This window comes from Hemiscyllium ocellatum, chromosome 10 (assembly GCF_020745735.1).
Source record: "Hemiscyllium ocellatum isolate sHemOce1 chromosome 10, sHemOce1.pat.X.cur, whole genome shotgun sequence".
NCBI lineage: Eukaryota > Metazoa > Chordata > Chondrichthyes > Orectolobiformes > Hemiscylliidae > Hemiscyllium > Hemiscyllium ocellatum.
Window position 1 is genome coordinate 112,494,126 of NC_083410.1, and position 20,167 is coordinate 112,514,292.

Here is a 20,167-nt window from a genome sequence, read left to right on the forward strand (position 1 = left end):
GGATTTTAAAAAAAATCTTGATTGCAGTCATGTTTATTTGTTGCTGTTGGCATAAACAGTTCTATTAAGGAAATAAATCATCTGGTTTTTAATCAACGTGCTTGTGTCTTCGCAAGTCACAAGGTCAATTTCAGGTGCAGCTGGTTCTGTAGATGACCATCCTCCTTTCACAGCAACACCCACTTCCACTGTTTGATGAATGCTATGTCAAACCATCCACAAGAGGAATGAATTAAGTACTACATTCTGAACTTAGAAGCTGATGTTTGCCGTACCATTAATGCCCTCGGTAGACTGGCCCAGTTGTAATAAAAGAGAACATAATGTTGTTGAACTTTGCCAAAGGAGCAGAAGCTTTCAAAAACTAGAATTTCAAGGCTACAGGGAAAAGGCAGGACAATGGTATGAGATAAGTTGTTCAACCTAAACAAAAATAGAAATTGCTGGAAAAGCTCAGCAGGTCTGGCATTGGGAAACCAGTGTTGGGGAAGGGTAACTGGACTTGAAACATTAACTCTGATTTCTTGCCACACATATTGCCAGACCTGCTGAGCTTTTCCAGCAATTTCTATTTTTGTTTCTGATTTACAGCATCCATAGTTCTTTCGGTTTTTATTTACTCAAGTATAGGGCTGACATAGAAATGATGGGCTGAATGGTCACTTGTGGCCATTCTGTGATTCTATTAAACTAAATTTACACAGTTTGAGCTGCAGACAATTTTCTCCAAAGGTGGCAATTTCTAAGTATTAGACCATGTTTTCTGTTTTTGTGGTGGGATTATAAACTGAAGTGCAAGTCAGGCTGCTATAACTGGAATAGCAAGAAAGTTTTACAACTTGAAGATCAAGTGTTATATATTATTGAGCTGTGCAGTACAATGTTTTTTGGAAGCAATGAGGAAGAATTTGAAATTGAACAGCATTGAGAATCTTGACTTGAGGAAATTCTGCTTGACAACAGCCCTCTGATTAAGCTGCAGCGAATTAAGAAGCTGCAAGTTCCAAGAGCAACAGACCGAAAGAAACGTCCAGAGCCTGCAGACAAGAAATCTCCATTTCTCTTTAAACTAAGAAAGCTTAAAAGGCCTTTTCTTGGATGAATTCGAAATTCACTTGATTAACTATTTGAATTGGAAGACAACCATCACTATACAGACATCAGCATCTCATCTTTGTGATCTGGACGTTTGAACTTCAGAATTCTGCTTGCCCTACTTCAGTTCTTGTTCCACACACTTGTGTTAAACTAGTTGTCTGTTGTCAATCTTATTCGTATGTGTGTGTTTTTGTGTGGTGGGAGGAGTGGAGTGAGAGGTGGAAATGGTTGGAGTTGCCGAAATTATTTTCATGGTAAGTCAAGTAACACTATGGTCCTACCAGATCATAGGGCTACCCTCTTGATCAAGAGAGATGACTGGAGGTGGTTTAACCTGAGGGTCACCATGTCTCAGGTGAAGGGAGAGATTGAAAAGGAGGATCCTTCATGGTAACCTCAGCTGGTGCAAGAATTGAACCCATTCTGTTGGTGTCACTTTGCATCACAAACCAGCTATCCAGCCACCTGAGCTAAGTGACCCATCTCTGTTCCACTTTCCCCTTAATGTTTGTTGCAACAATTGCTTTTGTCCTGAGTAGCAGTCAGTCTGGTAAGTTTCATTGGGCTTTTCTATATCCACTATCTGATTCACACATTTGGTAACAGTGAGGACAATTATTGGTATACACTTACTAGTTAGGTCATGATGTCACAGTTTGTTTGGGGATTGTAGTGTATGTTTTTACTGGAGTTGTGATTGCATTTGAAGAAATGTTAAATAAAAAGATCCCTTTATCACAGTTCATCCCAAATGCTTCTGCAACATCTGTAAATATTTAAAAAACCCCAAACTGATCTATTGACATTGGAAGAGATGGGGGGTAGGGGGTTAAAGTGCTACTGTGATGTAGCTGACATTAAGTGACATAATCTTTGAATGGCAAATAGAGGATGACCTGGTTGAAGACTGAGTGAGAAACTCATCGAGAAAAATAGAGAAAACCAGGTGAGTTTCTCAAAGAATGGGAAAAGCAACAAAAAGCACAGATAAAAATGTTATGGGACTGAAAGAGTGAGGGATTGCAGGTGACAAAAAAATAGTGGAGCCAATTGCTGGAATTCTTTCAAAACAAAACTAAAAGAGTACATAAAGTGAAAAGGGAATAGAGGAGGAGGAGGTGAAAGTCTGAGACAAGTTGGATGGAATGGGAAGGAGAGTGAGCTGGACTGCATGTCCTATCGCTGATAGGGTGAGCTGGACTGTATGTCCTATCGCTGATAGGGTGAGCTGGACTGCATGTCCTATCGCTGATAGGGTGAGCTGGACTGCATGTCCTATCGCTGATAGGGTGAGCTGGACTGTATGTCCTATCGCTGATAGGGTGAGCTGGACTGCATGTCCTATCGCTGATAGGGTGAGCTGGACTGTATGTCCTATCGCTGATGAGTTGGGCTGAATGACCGATTTCTGTACTGTACCTTCTATATAAAAGGAAAGGCTGACTAGAAAATGGTTTTAATGATTCTAGGCAAGGTTTGGGAGAGAGTGGGGGACATGCCATGTTTTTTTTGATATTATGCTCTAAACACACGAGAATAAGAAACCAGTAATTCTAAAGTTGTAATGTTAACATTTAGAGTTTGTGTTCAAATATTAATGAAGATTTTCAAATATCTCAGTGTCAGTGATTTGATATATAACCTGTCTGTCAAATGCAGTGATCCAGCTGAATTCATGTGTTGTTTAAGTCCTGTTTAGGCCTCTATGGAACTGCGATAACATTCCAGAACAATACACAATCCTGGCAACTCTATTCTTCAAAATCCAGACCTGAAGATGGTACAGTTAAACTCTAATGCCAAAAGCTGATTGTTGTGAAGCATTTGCTGTGGTTATGTCCACAGAATGTGTCAGAACTGCTGAGTAATTCCATCGTTTTGTGTTTAAGTTCAAAATGATTTGCTTAGCGCTTTAGTATTTCCTAAACAGGCATTTTTCTTTTTGCATAATATGACATGATGGGTATTAGTTTGATGTCTTTAGAAATAGCTCGACATGAACCAGTTACTCAATTTTCTGTAATTATTGCATTGCAACACATTTACCACATTGCTCTTATGTTAGATATCAAATTAGTGTCTGCAGAATTAACTATACACAATAGGATGGGACAGCTCTCTGAATAGTTCCTTCCTATGACCATGAAACCTGATAAGCAGGCAGAAGTAGTGTAAATAATTGGATTCCTGCAGGTACAATGCACCATGGACTACTCCCTGAGTGGCTGCAGTGAGGAACCAGCTGTTTCTCAACAGGAACATTCATGTGATGGTCAGCTCATTTGTTTTTAGGCAAGTTCGTGCCCGGTTTCCTGGCTGTAGTTATGTTGCACTCATACTGCACTGGTCCTCTGTATCCTCCCAGTTCCAGCCCGTTATTGAATGACTACCCCATCCTCAACTTGCTCAAGGAGCTTGAACAAAACCTGGGCATAGGTTCAGAACAGGAATCCAGGCCAAACCATACAACACCCAAAGCTTTCAGAATGCAAAGGGTGAGCACCTGGAAACAAAATCCACTTTAGTCCATTCAGGTTGATCTCTTTTTCACCCAGAGCATCCATGGGCTAGCGCAGACTCATGATGGTGAATGATGTTGGTGGAGGCAAGATGGCATCCAAGAATGGCAGCCTGGTTGCAATGACAGCAGTGCAGGGTGCAAGCTGTGCTAGGACCTGAGTACCTGATGGCCAGGGCAGTGTGAGGACCCGGGGCCCCTGAGTGTTTGCAGACTGAAGGATGGGCTTTATTGCTTTGTTTTTCTGGCAGCGAGGACACATGGCAGAGGGTGGGGGAATGGTCTGGATTTTTTTTTCCCTTTTCTTTCTGTCTGTTTTTAACCCTGTCTTTTGTATACTAAGATGATGCTAGAGAATGGTGACTACTTTTTACTGTACTCCAGTATTCCTGTGCACATGACTAAATCTAAATTAATAAATATTAGTTGCATGCTGAACTGCTTTGCCCATTAACTGGGAGTAGTAGTGGAACCCCAAGAGATAAATGGGGTTGAGAAAGAGGACGATGCAGTCTCCGAGCAATAATGAGCTGCCAGAGATGAGCAACAGGAAGTTGACATTTCTCAAAATTATCCTTTGGTTAAGGACCAACTCTTTCTTTGTCCTAGTTCTTACAAGCATTATTTCAATATGCTGCTTTGGAGTCAACTTCACAGGTGTCCCTGCACTATTGTGAGGATTATGAATGGCAACAGATCCTGACAAAAAAAAATTACTTCATTGTTCAAAAATATACACATTGATTTCACCAATTCATCCATTTATGTTCATTAACAAAGCAGACTTGTGCAAAGCTCCTAATGTTAGGCTTGTGAATCCCAACCCATACTGCTGCTGGTTTCCCACTGAATACACTCGAAGGTGCAGAGTCCTTGAAATTCTAATGAAGGCATCTGAGATATCCCTGGTTTCTGATGTCAAGGAGCTCAAGCTGTTTAGGATCTTCTGGGAAAGGTCTGCATCTGAGCTTGGGCTGGAGCAGTTCAGTCCTGCTGGTTATCGATGGGCAGACTGATGAGTAAGCAGCCTGGCGACACACTGAGAAAGGACAACTATTAACCAGATCCATTCCTGTTGCCCTGAGTGCTAACATAGTGCAGGCAGGCTTGGAAGTTCTCAAAGCTACTTCCCAAGGCACCTTTCAGGTTCTGTAAAACTGCCAGGGTAGCAGCGGTCTTCATTTGCAGACCTCCCCACCAGAGGCTGTAACCATACAGAAATCCCCTAATGCCTCAACAATTGATCACTTGATCCAAGCAGGCTACATTGCCTTATTGTTTTTGCAAAGAGAGTTTACTAGTGGAACTGTGAACTCCAATTCCAGTCAACTCCATATTCCCACTGACCAGTAATAAACTTTCATTATTTTGTTAGTCAAAAATGTATTCATGTCGACACCGTAGAAAATACTCAGTGACCCATTCTCCTTTGTTCTGTGGGGAAGGGTGTTCCAAAGACTCATGACCCTCCGAGAGAAATAAATTTTCTTCAGTTCAGTCATACATGTCTTTTTGAACTGTACCCTCGACTTCTAACTTCCAAGTCAGCCATGATCTCATTGAATGGTGGAGCAGATGTGAGGGGCTGAATGGCCTATTCCTGTTCCAGTGCCTCTTTCATGAGGTAAATATTTCCTCAGCATCGGGTCACCTCTTGTTCTTCTAAACTTCAATGGATAACAGGCCCAGTCCAAACTTTTCTCCTAAGCTCATCTCCACAAACCTCCAACTCAGATTTTTCAAATGAACCTTCTTTGAACTGTTTTAATGTTTTTACACCATTTCTTAAACAAGGCAACCAAAACTTTAATCGTCTTCCACATGTACTGTGTAACAGTAGTAAAACATGCCCACTTTTAAATTCCATTGCCCTGGCAATAAGCATGAAATGGCAACCCTCTGCAGAATTCCCTCAGTAATTCAGTGCGTAGGTTTTGTAGTTGAGTCATAAGATCGTAAGATTTAGGAGCAGAATCCTGTTGGGTCTGTTCCATATTTCAATGAGATGAGTTTCAACTCCTGTATGCTGTTTCCTTTCCCTGTAAGCCTGGATTTCCCTACTGATTAAAAAGCTATCTCAGCTCTGAATATATTTCTTGACCCAGCTTCACTAGCCCTCTACAGGAAAGAATTACAATTAGATATAGGAGCAGATTTTGGCTATTTGGCCCATCGAGTCTACCCTGCCATTCAATCATGGCTGATATGTTTCTCAAGCCCATTCTCATGCCTTCTCCCTGTAACCCTTGATCCCCTTACTAATCAAGAATCACACTCTGTCTTAAATACACTCAATGACTTGGCCTCCTCAGCGCTCTGCGGCAATGAATTCCACAGATTCACCACCCTCTGGCTGAAGAAATTCCTCCTCATCTCAGTTCTACAGGATCCTCCACTCACTTTGAGGCTGTATCACCAGGTCCTAGTTTCTTTTGTAATTGGATACATCTCCATGTCCCATCTATCCATGCCTGTCAATATTCTAAGTTTCAATCAGATTCCACCACCCCCGATCCTTCTTAATTCCATCAAATACAGACCCAGAGTCTGCAAACACTCCTCATTTCACAAAGCCTTTATTCTCAGGAACGATCTTATAAAAATCCATTGGATCCCTCTGATGCCAGGACACCTTCCTTAGATACGGGGCTCAAAACTCCTCACAACGTTCCAAATACAGACTGAACGGAGCCTTACACAGCCTCAACAGTACATCTCTGCTCTTATATTTTAATCCTCTTGAAATTTATGGCATAATTGTATTTGCCTTCCTAACTGCCAACTAAACCTGCATGTTAACCTTAATAATTATAAACTAGGACTCCAAATTCCTTTGCACTTCAGATTTCTGAAGCCCCCTTTCCCCATTTATAAAAAAATGTACGCATCTTCTTCCTACCCAAGAGCAGAACCTCACACTTCCCACATTGTATTCCATCTGCCCACTCTCCCAGCCTGTCCAAGTCCTTTTGCAGCCTCCCTGCTTCCTCAACACTCCCTCCATGTCTTTGTGTCATATAAACTTAGCAAGAATGCCCTCAGTTCTTTCATCCATGAACAGTCATAGTCCCAACACTGATCCCTGTAGAACTCCACTACTCAATAGTTGCCATCCTGAATAGACCCCATTCTTCCTATTGTCTGTCCTCTGACAGTACCTTGTCCTTAACACCATAAGATTTACCTTATTTCGTAGCCTCTTGTGCAGCACCTTTTTGAAGGCCTTTTGGAAATCCAAATAGATTGTGTCCACTAGCTCCTTTTTTTTTGTCTAACTTGCTTGTTACCTTCTTAAAAAAAATTAAGATTTGTCAGGCATGACCTCCCTTTGACAAAGCTGTGATGGTTGAATCCTATTTCACCATGCATTTTCAAGTACTCTGCAATTTTATCCCACAGATTCGCTATCCTCTGAGAGAAATTCCTCCTTATCTCTATTAAATGTGTGCCCCCTTGTCCTGAGATTATGCCCTACAAGAAAACACAGAGGAAGAGGTCTACTATTCAGCCCATTGAGTCTATTCCACCATTCAATGAGAACATGACCAATCTGATGACCTTCAACTTTATTTTCCTCTCCTTTCCCCATAGCTCTTTCTTCCCTTCCTGCTGTGTCTATCTCAGCCTTGAATATACTCAACAACCTTCTGCGACAAAGAATTGCACATATTCGTTAGCCTCTGAGAGAAGAAATTAATTGTTATCCCTGTCTTAAATGAGCGACCTCTTAGCCTAAGAATTTGTTTGCCCATGTGGGAGAGTCTGGGATTAGAGAGCAATCTTTCCACATCTCTAACCCTGCTAAGCCCCTAGGAATCTCATGTTTCAATGATCCTTTGTGGAGTGGAATATGAATCCTTTGGGATATAGGGGTGAACAGGGATCTACTAAACCACAGCTGAAACTCAAGTGAGCAGAATTTGATGGGGGGGGGGTGCAGGTTGACATATCAGCCTTGTATTTCAGTTGTGCCTGTGAGCAGGTTAGTTTGACAGCAGTGTCCAGTTGCCCCGCTGTGGATTTGTAAATCCATTCACAAGAACAGTTGCAACATGCCTGCGCCCCGATTGGCTGGAGTCACTGTCAATCAGATCGTGTGACGTAGGGGTCCCGGGTCCCGCCCCTGACGCCTACGCGGCGCCTGCCGGGACGGGCCGGGGGGAGTGGGAGGACTGGCTGGGAGGACCGATGGTGGCTCCGGGCGGCAGTAGGAGCAGGTGAGGGTTCGAGGCGCTCGCTGGCTCGGGGCGGATGAGGGATGTGGGTGCCCAGGTGAGGGGCTGCTCCCTGACCGGATACCCATCTCCTGGTGGTTGTGGGGCTTGGTTCCGGACAGGACCGGCTCGGCTCGGCTCGGGACGGTACGGTACGTTAGGCCGCGGAGCCGGGGCTTCTGGTTTCTCCGGCTTCGTGTGTGTGTGTGTGTGTGTGGTGGGGGGGTTAGCGGACGCCGCTTCCAGATACCCCCCCCCCCCCCAGGGTTTGACACACACCGGACTCGCAGAATCAACACAGAGCGACCGCTCAGCCCACCCTGGCTATACTAGCCCCCCCCCATCCCCTCCTGATCAACAGACAGGGCTGGAGAAGCTCAGCAGGTCTGTGCAGAGAAATCAGGCCGGGTGACCCTTCGTCCCCATCCTGATGTCTTCCTCCTGTACCTTATTCTTCCTGTTGTTGTAATCTCTCCCCTGGGCAGGTGCAACTCCCATATTCTGTGTTCCTCCTGATTTGGGATTTGTTTGGATTCTTTGGAAGATATTCTTAATAAAATATCCAAATGGTTCATGCAATGCCGCAGTCCACAGGAGGCCATTTGGCCCATCATACCTGTCCAGGCACTTTTGAAGAGGCAGCCACTCAGTTGTGATAATGGATACCCAAAAGATGTCACCTCTTCCAGGAGAGACTAGAACTGGGGAGCACAGTTTCAGAACAAGTGATATAAGCAGAATGTGCTGGAGAAACTCAGCAAGCCCAACAATATCCGTGGTGAGAAAGAAACAGCTAACATTTTGAGTCCAAAGAAATCTCCCATTTAAAACCGATGAGGTTCTTTTTGTCTGTCAGCTATTAGTCTGTGGGATTCTCTTCCCCAGAAAGCAGTGAAGGCTGGAATACTGAATATGTTCAAGGCTGAGTTAGTTAGAGTTTTGATAAACATGGGAGTTGAGGATTATGAGCTAGATAGGAAAGTGGAGCTGAGATCACATGTTAATGAATGGTGATGCAGACTCGATTAGCCTAATTCTGCTGCTATATTTTATGCTGTAATGGATACTGGCTTCCTTAGCAATGCCTTAAGTTTTAAAATTCTCTTCATTGTTTTCAAATCTATCTTGACCCTCCCTTTCTTGAAAATCTCATTCAGCCCTCCAGATATGACGTCTTGAACATCCTGATTTTAATTCCTTCCTATTGGCAGTCAGACCCATTCGATCATGGCCGTTATTAGATTCCCTTCGGCCCAACAGGTCCATACCAACCCTCCGAAGAGTAACCTACCCAGATCCATTCCCCTACCCTATATTGTACCTAACACTATGGGCAGTTTAGCACGGCCAATTCACCTGAACGGCACATCTTTGGATTGTGGGAGGAAACCAGAGCACCTGGAGGAAACCCATGCAGTCTTGGGAGAATGTACAAACTCCACACAGACATTTGCCCGAGGTGAGAATCGAATCTGGGTCGCTGGCACTGTGAGGCAGCAGTACTAACCACTGAGCCACTCTGCTGCCCTGGTTTTCAATGCCTTCCACATGCATCAGAGATTTACCTGCACTTCCACATTTGTCATTTACTGTATCCATTGCTCCTGATGCGGTCTCCTCTTCACTGGGGAGACAGGACGCCTATCTGCAGAGCACTTCAGAGAACATCTCCAGGACACCTGCACCAACCAACCCCACTGCTCCATGGCCAAACACTTCAACTCCCCATTCTGCTCTGTCAAGGACATGCAGGTCCTGGGCCTCCTCCATCACCACACCCTAACCACCCAACGCCTGGAGGAAGAACACCTCATCTTCCGCCTTGGGACCTTCCAACCCCACAGCACCAATGTAGACTTCACCAGTTTCCTAATTTTCCCCTCCCCCACCTTAACCCAGTTCCAACCTTCCAACTTGGCACTGCTCTCATGACCTGTTAATCTTCCTTCCCACCTATATGCTCCACCCTCCTCTCTGACCTATCACCTTTACCTCCATCTCCATCTACCTATCGCACTCCCAGCTACCTACCCCCCTCCCATTTATCTCTCCACCCCGTCTGCTCACAAGCTCCCTTCCTGATGAAGGGCTCTTGCCTGAAATGTCAATTTTACTGCTCCTCTGATGCTGCTGGGCTTTTCCAGCACCACACTCTTGACTCCAGAATGTTTCTCAACTCCATTCTCCTGATTTCTCCTTGTAACCTTTGATCTTCCCAATCAGGAACCTACCTGTCTCTGTCTTAATGACATTCAATGACTTGGTGCCCACAGTCTTCTGTAGCAATGAGTTCCATGGATTCACCACCCTCTTCACTCTAAATCCTTTAATGCCTCATATTCCTGTTTAGAAAATAGTTTATACCTCTATTCTTCCGACCAAAATGCATAACCTCACAATTTCTCACATTGTATTCCATCTGCCACTGTCCTAACCTGTGCAAGTCCTTCTGTAGCCTTCCTGCTTCTTCAATGCTGTCTGTCCCTCTACCTATCTTTGTGTCATCTGCAAGTTTAAGAATGTTAATGAGCATCGAGATGATGGGGTGAACTGGATTTGGTGCACATTAGAACATGGATAACTGAGCATTGGGTGACCATGAAGGCTGGAGGCTGAGAGGAGTGTGTTGGCATAGTCATGTCTAAGTTGCAAAAGTCACAGAGAAGGGTTTAAGTTACTGAGGAGCAGGATGTTGTTACAGAAATGAAATTGTCTGTTTCTCTGATGATGTGAATATGTGATTCAAGTATTAATTTAATCAAATGATGTATTATAAACTTGTGATGGATATATGTTTGTGTCCAGAAAAATTTTAGTTAAAAATCACGTTAAATGAATCTTTCTTCTTTTGGGTTTTTCTAAATGAATGGTACATAGCTGATATCGGTTGACTTTCCATTTAATGAGCTCAAGCATAATCGGCTGAATGGCTGTCCACTGTTTCGTATCATTCAAATATCACAAGGTGATGCTAGGCTAATCCTATTTGTTTTCAGGCAGCTTGTGAGGTGAATGTATTATTAATAATGTAAAATGTTGATGCCATTTCTGTTCTTTTAAATGATTTTAAATGAGAACAATTGATGAAGGTACTATAGTTCTGTAGATGGTGCCTGTAACATTAACATCTACATTTTAATACCTGCTTTGAGCAATTAGCAATAGGAGCAGGGTCTACACATATTGCTTCTGAAGTGTATGCAGCTTATAACACAATGTGAGCAGTGGAAGCGGGGCGACTATTCAGCTCTTTGAGCCCACTTCTTATTTTGAATCCTGTGTGGAGGTCACCCTGACTTTTAGTTCCTGTAGCTGAGGTGAAATGTTGATTACATGCAACTCCTTGATAGTGTCATTCTGCAATTGCCAGAATCCATGTGGCAACATGGCAGCCAAGAGCTGATTTGTAACGAGGGGAGCCACCAATGTGGCAAACATCTGGCAATCTGTTGGCTTTGGTTTGATTCTTAATAAGTTATTAATTATTTGGAATTCTGCCAATGTTTTACATAATGTCTTGTCAAATTTCCAGTGAGACTTATGAAGTATGTCGCAAGTCTGCTATTGTGGCCATAGATTTATTCTGTGCTCTGCAAAAAAAAAAGAGTCCCAGTATGTCTGGTGTCTCCTCTCGGCCAGAGCCTCTTATTCCTGATATCATCCTGGTGCACACCACCTCAATGATCCTTGCGTTCTTCATGAAAGAAGACACCAAAAACTGAACAGCATATTCATATTGAAATAATGAATGAGTTTGTATTAATATGGTATTCTAGCTAAAATCTAACAATGATTTTCATAGATTTAGCATAACTTATTGCTTGCTTGTGCAGTCTGACTGGTTTTGAGACTCCATAAGTTTTTAAAATAGCTTTACCAATCTACCATTCCAGCCAAAGGTTAAATATGTGAACCATCTCCCACTTTTAAAGTCCTACCCTTGAGATTGTTCATCCTCTCTTTAATCTTTCATATAAAACATAACATTCTTTATTCCAAAGAGCAATCATAATGGACTCAGTGTTAACCTTGTTTCTCTCTCCACAGCTGCTGACAGACCAATGGAGTTTCTTTAACACTGTTCTTATTTCAGATTTTCAGCACCGGCAGTATTTTGCTTTCATTACCATTCCCACAATTAATTTCATCATTTATCTGTCTGACTGGATGAGATGTCAGTATCTTCCTGAAATTGATTACAATCTGCTTCAGTTCGTTACGTTTCTTATTTGTGTGACTTCTGCACAGGCTGCAATGCTTCACCAAGTACGCAGGTTCCAAGGATTAAAGCTTACTTTGTAAACTGTGACAATGTTGCTATTTTGTTAGCATAGATAGTGTGAATATCAGGCTTGCTGATGGCTCACTTACTATCCCAGTGGTTTTGGTTTCAGTTTGGCTGATATGGTTCTGTTTTTAGTATACTGGGCATGCCTGACTGTGTCTGATATCAGCTTAATTTTGCATGAATTTGGGCTTTTGCTCATTATTAATTTACCAGATTACTAAGATCCAGAAAGTGTGTTTCTGAAATTATAAAAAAATTTCAATAAATTGTCAAACAAAATTATTTAGAATTTAATTTTTTTTTGAAGGATTATGTTTGGCTACATTAGATTTTGTTTTCAATAACTTGTTTGAGAATGTGTTCCTCCAAGTGTATTATTTTTCTGAAGATACTAAATATAATGTTTTAGTTTGATATAATTCCCTCTTGCGGGGTGTGTTGAGAAGCTAGTAAAGGAAGCAATAGGTTCCTGGGTATGTTATTTTGAAATCCTCTTGTTCATAAAAGGGCCAAGTCTCTCTCTGAGGGAAGTTCAGTTATATAAAGTTGTTTCCAAGTGTAGCTTGTTTTCTCTCAGTTTATACATTGCAGTATGGACAGAGAAAGTCAATAGGTATTAAGGTACCTTTAGTTGTTTATAGGTCTTATGTAAATGTCCGAGGCAAGTTGCAACTGAGAGGCCATATTTACCTCTCATTATTAAGCAGGTTTGGAGCTCTGTTCTCTAGAAAAGAGAAGACTGAAAGGTGACCTGAATAAAATATTTCAGATTATGAACAGTTTTATTAAAAGCCTCCACTTGCAGACAAGGTCAAAACCAGAGTTTAGAAATACAAGAGAGGGGGGATCCAAGATGGCGGCGACCCAGCAAGACTGAGTCCACAGTGCTCTACCCAAAACTTGGGCAAAGTGGATCACCCACCCCCACCACACTCACTAAACCATTTATAATAGTTGTTAACCTTAAATAGTTACCTATTAGTACATTTAAATAGTCTAATACTAGCTGGAAAATGAGTAAAGGGAAGGGAAGGCGGCTCTAAGAAAGCAGGGACCCCTCCCCCACCCTCTCCCTCTTCAGCTGCAACAAAGGTGTCTTCAGCCACTTCAGGAGAGTTACCAATGAAGATGAGCTTTGAGGAGATGTTTGCCAGGTGGGAGGCGAAGATTGATGCTTTTATCGATGAGTCTCGGCAGAGCAGAGAAGCACTATCAGCCGAGCTGCAGAAGCAGGGCAGAGACATTCAGGAATTGGAGTGCCGAGTCAGAGAGGTGGAGTCGAAGGCCGCAGCCTCAGAGACTGCGATAAAATCGGCAGCCGACCACATCCGTTTTCTCGAGAATCGAGTCCAGAACCTAGAAAACCACATTGATGACCTCGAAAATCGATGTCGTTGAAAACATATTCGGTTGTTGGGCCTGCCCGAGCAGGAAGAGGGAGGTCAGCTGACAGCATTCTTAGAGCATTGGCTGCCACAACCTTTAAATCTGCCTGCTGGATCAGGCCAGGTAAGGGTAGAATGGGCCTACCGGGTCACAGTACGTGGGCCCGGCTCAACCCAGCGCCCACGCCCGGTCCTGTTCCAGCTGCAGAGCTATAGGGAGAGGCAGATGCTCCTGGAAGCCTCAAGAAATCTGGGAAAAGATCCCCAAGCTATGACCCACAAAGGATCCAGGATCATGCTGTTCCAGGACTTCTCCCCAGCTTTGGTCCGAAAGAGGAAGGCATTCGATGAGGCGAAGAAGCGTTTAAGGGACTTAAATATCCAGTACTCCTTACGATATCCAGCGACGCTACGCCTTAACCACGAAGGATCCATATATAACTTCGGATCACCGGAGAAGGCTAAGGAATTCTTGGACTCTCTTAAATAAACTGTAAGAGATTGTGGACGTTGGTCTGCCTTTCCCATTATTTTGGTTTACATACCGTCATCTTTTCCTATCTTTCCCCCTGTGTGTGTATGTATATATATATGTTGGGGCGTTTGGTTAATGTTGGTGGGGAGAGGTGGTTACCTTATTCTATTTTACTTCTGTTTTTAGGAGCGGGGTTGTTTTTCTTTCCCCTGTTATTTTGTGGTATTATATTTAAGTATTACATGTTGAGATTGTAATCTTATAGTTATATATGGTATTAATATTCCCAAATATATTTAGGTGTGGGTGGGGGTGGGGTGTTCACTGTTAACTCTAGCTTTATATTATATTTGAATTCTCCTCATTTTATTGAGGAACACCTGGGTGAAGGGTGGGGCACTGGTTGGAAGAGGGTAAGATGGACTGTGGGAGAGGAAGTGACGCTCTCTGGGAACAAGGGAGAAAATCTCCAATTCGGAATGTTTTATATCTTTTATACTTAGAAAGAGTTTTTTGTCATATTGTTTTGAGTGTATCAGAGAGTCTTTACTTTTGTAAATCTTGTATGCTCCATGCTCGGGATGTTCTAGATAGGGTTTCCCCTCCCGAGGGGTCTCGGATCTGTCCAGACGATTATGGCTGAACAGTCGGTTAAGTGGTGCACCCGGAATGTCAGGGGGAGTAATTCGCCAGTTAAAAGGAAGAAAATATTATCAAATCTTAAGAAGGAGGGAGTTGATATAGCTCTCCTACAGGAGACACACCTGTCGGATAAAGAACACTTAAAATTACGACAGGGCGGATTTGATCAGGCCTTTTTTTCCTCTTTTAATTCAAAAAGCAGGGGAGTCGTTATCCTTGTCCGGAAGAACTTCCCTTTGAAAATTCTAAATCAGATAAAAGACGAATCTGGACGTTATATTTTGATTAAAGCCCTCATAAATGGAGAGGAATATGGGATCTTAAATGTGTACTGCCCCCCGGCACACCCCTTTAAATTCATAACGGAAGCTTTTTCAAAACTGATGGCCTTTGGTGCCCGTCATACAATTATAGGGGGAGACTTTAATTGTATTATGGATCCGGAAATAGACAGGATTCCCAAGAGTGCCGCTGGAGTATCTCCCAGATCTAGACAACTGGCGGACCTGAATAAAGAATTAGGATTGGTAGATGTATGGAGATGTCTCCATCCACAGGGTAGAGATTTTTCTTTCTACTCTAATCCACATAAATGTCACACAAGAATTGATATGTTTTTTGCCCCATCGATTTTTCTAAATTCTATAGCAACCTGTAAAATAGGTACTATAGCAATCTCTGACCATGCCGCTGTATACATGGAAACTAAGGTAAAGAACAATGGGACATCCGCTCGGCATTGGCGTATGGACCCCTTCCTGATAAAAGATAGCAAATTTTTAAAGTACTTCTCCCAAGAACTTAAAACTTTTTTAGAAATTATTACTGGTACGGCTAGCAATCCGTCAATGATGTGGGAGACCATCAAAGCTTATGCACGAGGTCTGATCATCTCCTATTCAGCGACCCAGAGGAAAATGAAGGGAGAGCAACAGCGTCTGCTCGAAGCTCGCCTAAAAGCAACCGAAACAGCATACGCTGATAGACCTTCTATCACAAAATTGCAGAGGATTACAGCTCTTAGGACAGCTTTAAACACTGCGCTTACTCAAACGGCTAAAAGGGAAATATTATTTGCGAAACAAAGATTATATGAATATGGCGACAAACCGGGTAGATACTTAGCATTTCTTGCAAAGAAAAAGAAAGCCCCTCAAACTATTCCGACCATCAAGGAAAGTACAGGTACCCTGACTCATGATCATAAAAAGATCAATGCGACCTTTAAAGAATTTTATTCTGAACTATATAGATCGCAGGATTGTGAAGATAGGATTAGGAGGATGCAGTCATTTTAAAAAAATTTGACCTTCCCGGACCTGACTCCGGAACAGGTGTCGGCCCTAAATACCCCTTTAACAGTCCAAGAAATACTTGAGGCAATTAGGCAACTTCAGAGCGGAAAAGCACCGGGCCCGGATGGTTTTCAAGCTGAATTCTATAAAGAATTTACAGGAATATTGGTTGACCCACTTATGGATATGTATAATTTTGCGCATAGTCAGGTCTGTCTCCCACCCATGCTGAAAGAAGCAAATATTTCTCTTATCCTCAAAAAAGGAAAAGACCCAGAAGATTGTGCATCTTACAGACCAATATCCTTACTAAATGTAGACTTTAAAATTCTCTCAAAAATGTTAGCACTAAGACTAGAAAGGGTACTGCCATATATTATAAAGGAGGACCAGACGGGATTTATTAAGGGCCGCAGATCATCCAATAATATCAGAAGGGTCTTGAATATGATCCAAGCCTGTCATCAGGGAAAGATACCAGGAGTAGTAATTTCATTGGATGCGGAAAAGGCATTTGACAGGGTTGAATGGTCATATTTATTTTACACATTGGAAAGGTTTGGCGTTGGACAGGTGTTTACCAAATGGGTTTCAACATTGTATAATGACCCCAAAGCAGCTGTTATTACTAATGGGTTAAGATCGGATGGCTTCAGTGTGGGTAGGGGCTGCCGTCAAGGATGTCCTCTCTCACCATTGTTGTTTACACTGATAATCGAACCATTAGCAGAAGCCATCCGGACTGATCCTAATATAACGGCCCCGAGGATTGGTACAGGTAAACACAAAATTACCCTCTATGCAGATGACGTTCTCTTATTCCTCAGTAATCCTTTAATATCAGTGTCTCGTCTAATTCAAGTTATTAATACATTTAGTGCATTCTCAGGCTATAAAATTAATTTTTCAAAATCGGAAGCCATGCCAATGGGTGGTCTGGCTATGATACCCCACTTAATGGACGGATCCCCTTTTCCCTTCCGTTGGTCCCTGGAGGGCTTCTTATATTTAGGTATTTTTATCACGCCAGTATTTGATCAGCTGTATAGGGCTAATTTTGTACAATTAATGGAAAGGATAAGGCAGGACCTCCAGCGATGGAGAGACCTTCCGATTTCCTGGCTAGGGAGAATAGCACTAATTAAAATGAATGTTCTGCCCCGTCTCCTATATCCTATGAGAATGCTCCGCTGATGCTGCCAAGGCTAGCCCTACGTAAATTATATGGCTGGTTGGGCTCCTTTATTTGGAACCATAGACGGCCCCTTATTAAGCTGAAGAAGCTACAGCTTCCACAGGCAAGGGGAGGACTGGACTTCCCAGACTTTAGGAAATATCAGTTAAGCTCCCTACTAAGTTACATAGCTGATTGGGTTTCATCTGATCCACAATCAATTTGGCTGGATATCGAAGCCTCCCAAGTAAAATACCCACTTATTAACCTTTTATTTTCAGATAAGAGGAAAATCAGTACAGACCACTGTAAAAATCCCATAATATTAAACACAATTAAGGCCTGGAATATAATGCGGCAAAATGAGGGTAACTCACATAAAACATCCCCCCATGCACCAATAGTAGGCGCATGGGGATTCCAACCGGGGATTACAGATGCCACCTTTAAACTCTGGAGATCCAGGGGCATCTCATGCTTAGGGGACCTATTTAAAGATGGGATCCTGATGTCCTTTGAGCAGCTGCGTCTGAAATTCGGAATACCTAATGGGGATCTCTTTCGATACTTCCAAGTTCGAGATTATATACAGAGGAAGACTACATTAATAGATAGTCTTTATAAATCAGACAGAGAACGTAATGTCTTACGACCAGCGGGGGCATCCTCCGTTAGTACTATATACCATTTGCTACATGATGGAGTTGCAAATGTGTTGCTGGTCAAAGCACAGCAGGTTAGGCAGCATCTCAGGAATAGAGAATTCGACGTTTCGAGCATAAGCCCTTCATCAGGAATAGAGTCTCAGGAGACATGGATGACCTGCGTAAAACATGGGAGCAGGACTTGGGGCTAGAAATCTCTGAGGATATGTGGAATGACATTTGGGAAAATGCTAGAAGAATTGCTATCTGTAACAGAACTCAGGCTATCCAACTAAAGATACTTCATAGGGCCCATATAGCTCCGGCTCGACTGGCAAAATTTAAGGCAGGAGCATCTCCAATGTGTCCCAAATGCAAAATAGAGGTGGGTACTCTTGTACATTGTCTGTGGACTTGTCAGAAAATCCGCAGATACTGGACTAAAGTGGCAAATACCCTGACAGAAATTTTAGGAACGGAAATTAGGGTGGACCCTGTATCTCTCCTTTTGGGCTTTTCGAACCTCTCATCTCTGGATATGCATGGGAAGAGACTATTTTCTATTCTCTCTTTCTGTGCAAGGAAAAATATTTTGGTGAACTGGGTGGCTGAGGGCCCCCCTGGACTTTCAAATTGGCACAGATTAATTATGGAATATATCCCCCTTGACTTCCTCACAAATATGGTGCACCGAAAGACTGAATTATTTTATAAAATATGGCAGCCCTTTTTGAATTATATAAATGCAGATATTTCGGCTATCCTAACAAGGGCTTTTATTTAGTGAAGATTTCAGACCGGGCTGCTCCGGGGCCCCTTGGGAGAGGAATCCTGCGCGAATATGGGTTTTATTATATTTGATGTTTATACATTCCGAGCATGTAAGAGACTTAGGTATACACTCTGGTTAGTTATAGGTTAGATTAGTCGAAAGTTGAGGTTTTTTTTCTTTCTTTTTTCTTTTTTTTCTCTTTTTGTTTTCTTTCTTTCTCTTTTCTTTGTTAAATGACTATTGTATATATGATTTAATTGTACATCAATGTTTGTATTTGAGAGTTTTGTTTATTTTTGTAAATTTGCAAAAATGTTAAATTTCAATAAAAATATCTACAAAAAGAAATACAAGAGAGCCACTAATAAGTCCAATAAGAAATTTGGGAGAAATTTCTTTACCCACATCGTGATGAGAATGTGCAGTTCACTTCCCATAAGAGAGTAGTTTAGGTAATCAGTACTGATACTGTACAAGATGTATTTAAGAAGCTGTTAGATAAACAAATGCCAGCAGTTGGAATGTAAGGATGAAGTAGTGTTGGGAGGTTCATGTGGTGCACAAACACCATTTGGGTCAAATGGCTTGTTGCTTTACGGTAAATGCAATGTAATAAGGTGAATCTAAATTCTTTGTTAACTTGATATGAGGTAATTGTTCATATATATTTATACAAACAAAACACACAGTAAAAGCGAGCGGATACCAAACTTGGAGGTGTAGTGGACAGTGAAGAAATTTACCTCCGAGTGAAGGATGGTTTCCTGACACAGTATGTAGGCAGGCCAACAAGGAGTGAGGCCACATTAGATTTGGTACTGGGTAATGAACCTGGCCAGGTGTTAGATTTGGAGGTAGGAGCGCTTTGGTGATAGTGACCACAATTCGGTTATGTTTACTTTAGTGATGGAAAGGGATAGGTATATAACACAGGGCAAGAGTTATAGCTGGGAGAAAGGCAATTATGATGCAATAAGGCAAGATTTAGGATGCATTGGATCGGGAAGGAAACTGCAGGGCATGGGCACAGTTGAAATGTGGAGCTTATTCAAAGAACAGCTACTGTGTGTCCTTGATAAGTATGTAGCTGTCAGGCAGGGAGGAAGTGGTCGAGCGAGGGAGCCGTGTCTACTCAAGACATTGAATCTCTTGTCAAGAGGAAGAAGAAGGCTTATATTGGGATGAGACATGAAGGCTCAGGGTGCTTGAGAGTTACAAATTAGCCAGAAAAGACCTAAAGAAAGAATTAAGAAGAGCCAGGAAGGGACGTGAGAAGTCATTGCTCGGTAGGATCAAGGATAACCCAATGCTTTGTATAGGTATATCAGGAATAAAAGAATGACTATAGAGAAAGATTAGGGCCAATCAAGGACAGTAGTGGGAAGTAGATAGAGGATGAGCTAAATTAATGTTTTTTGTCAGTATTCATGCTGGAAAAAGACAATATTGTCGAGGAGATACTGAGATACAGGCTACTACACTAAACGGGATTGAGGTTCACAAGGAGGAGGTTTTAATAATTCTGGAAAGTGTGAAAATAGATAAGTCCTCTGGGCTGGATGGGATTTATCCTAGGATTCTCTGGGAAACCAAGGAGGAGTTTAAAGAGCCTTTGGCTTTGATTTTTATGTTGTAATTGTCTACAGGAATCGTATCAGAAGA

At 42.3% G+C, this 20,167-nt stretch overlaps 1 protein-coding gene across 3 annotated transcripts in view; it reads left to right on the plus strand.

Annotated features, from left to right (window-relative positions):
* The first annotated feature begins 7,751 nt into the window (after positions 1 to 7,751).
* vps54 (VPS54 subunit of GARP complex) overlaps positions 7,752 to 20,167 on the plus strand; it is a 99,334-nt gene continuing 86,918 nt past the window's right edge. Inside the window, exon 1 of one of the 3 annotated variants that reach the window (XM_060831879.1) lies at positions 7,752 to 7,833. The gene's annotated coding sequence lies outside the window, so the exon portion shown is untranslated. Of the gene's footprint in view, positions 7,834 to 7,894; positions 7,983 to 20,167 lie in introns of those variants that run through there. The other 2 variants (XM_060831880.1, XM_060831878.1) reach the window with 2 other exon arrangements.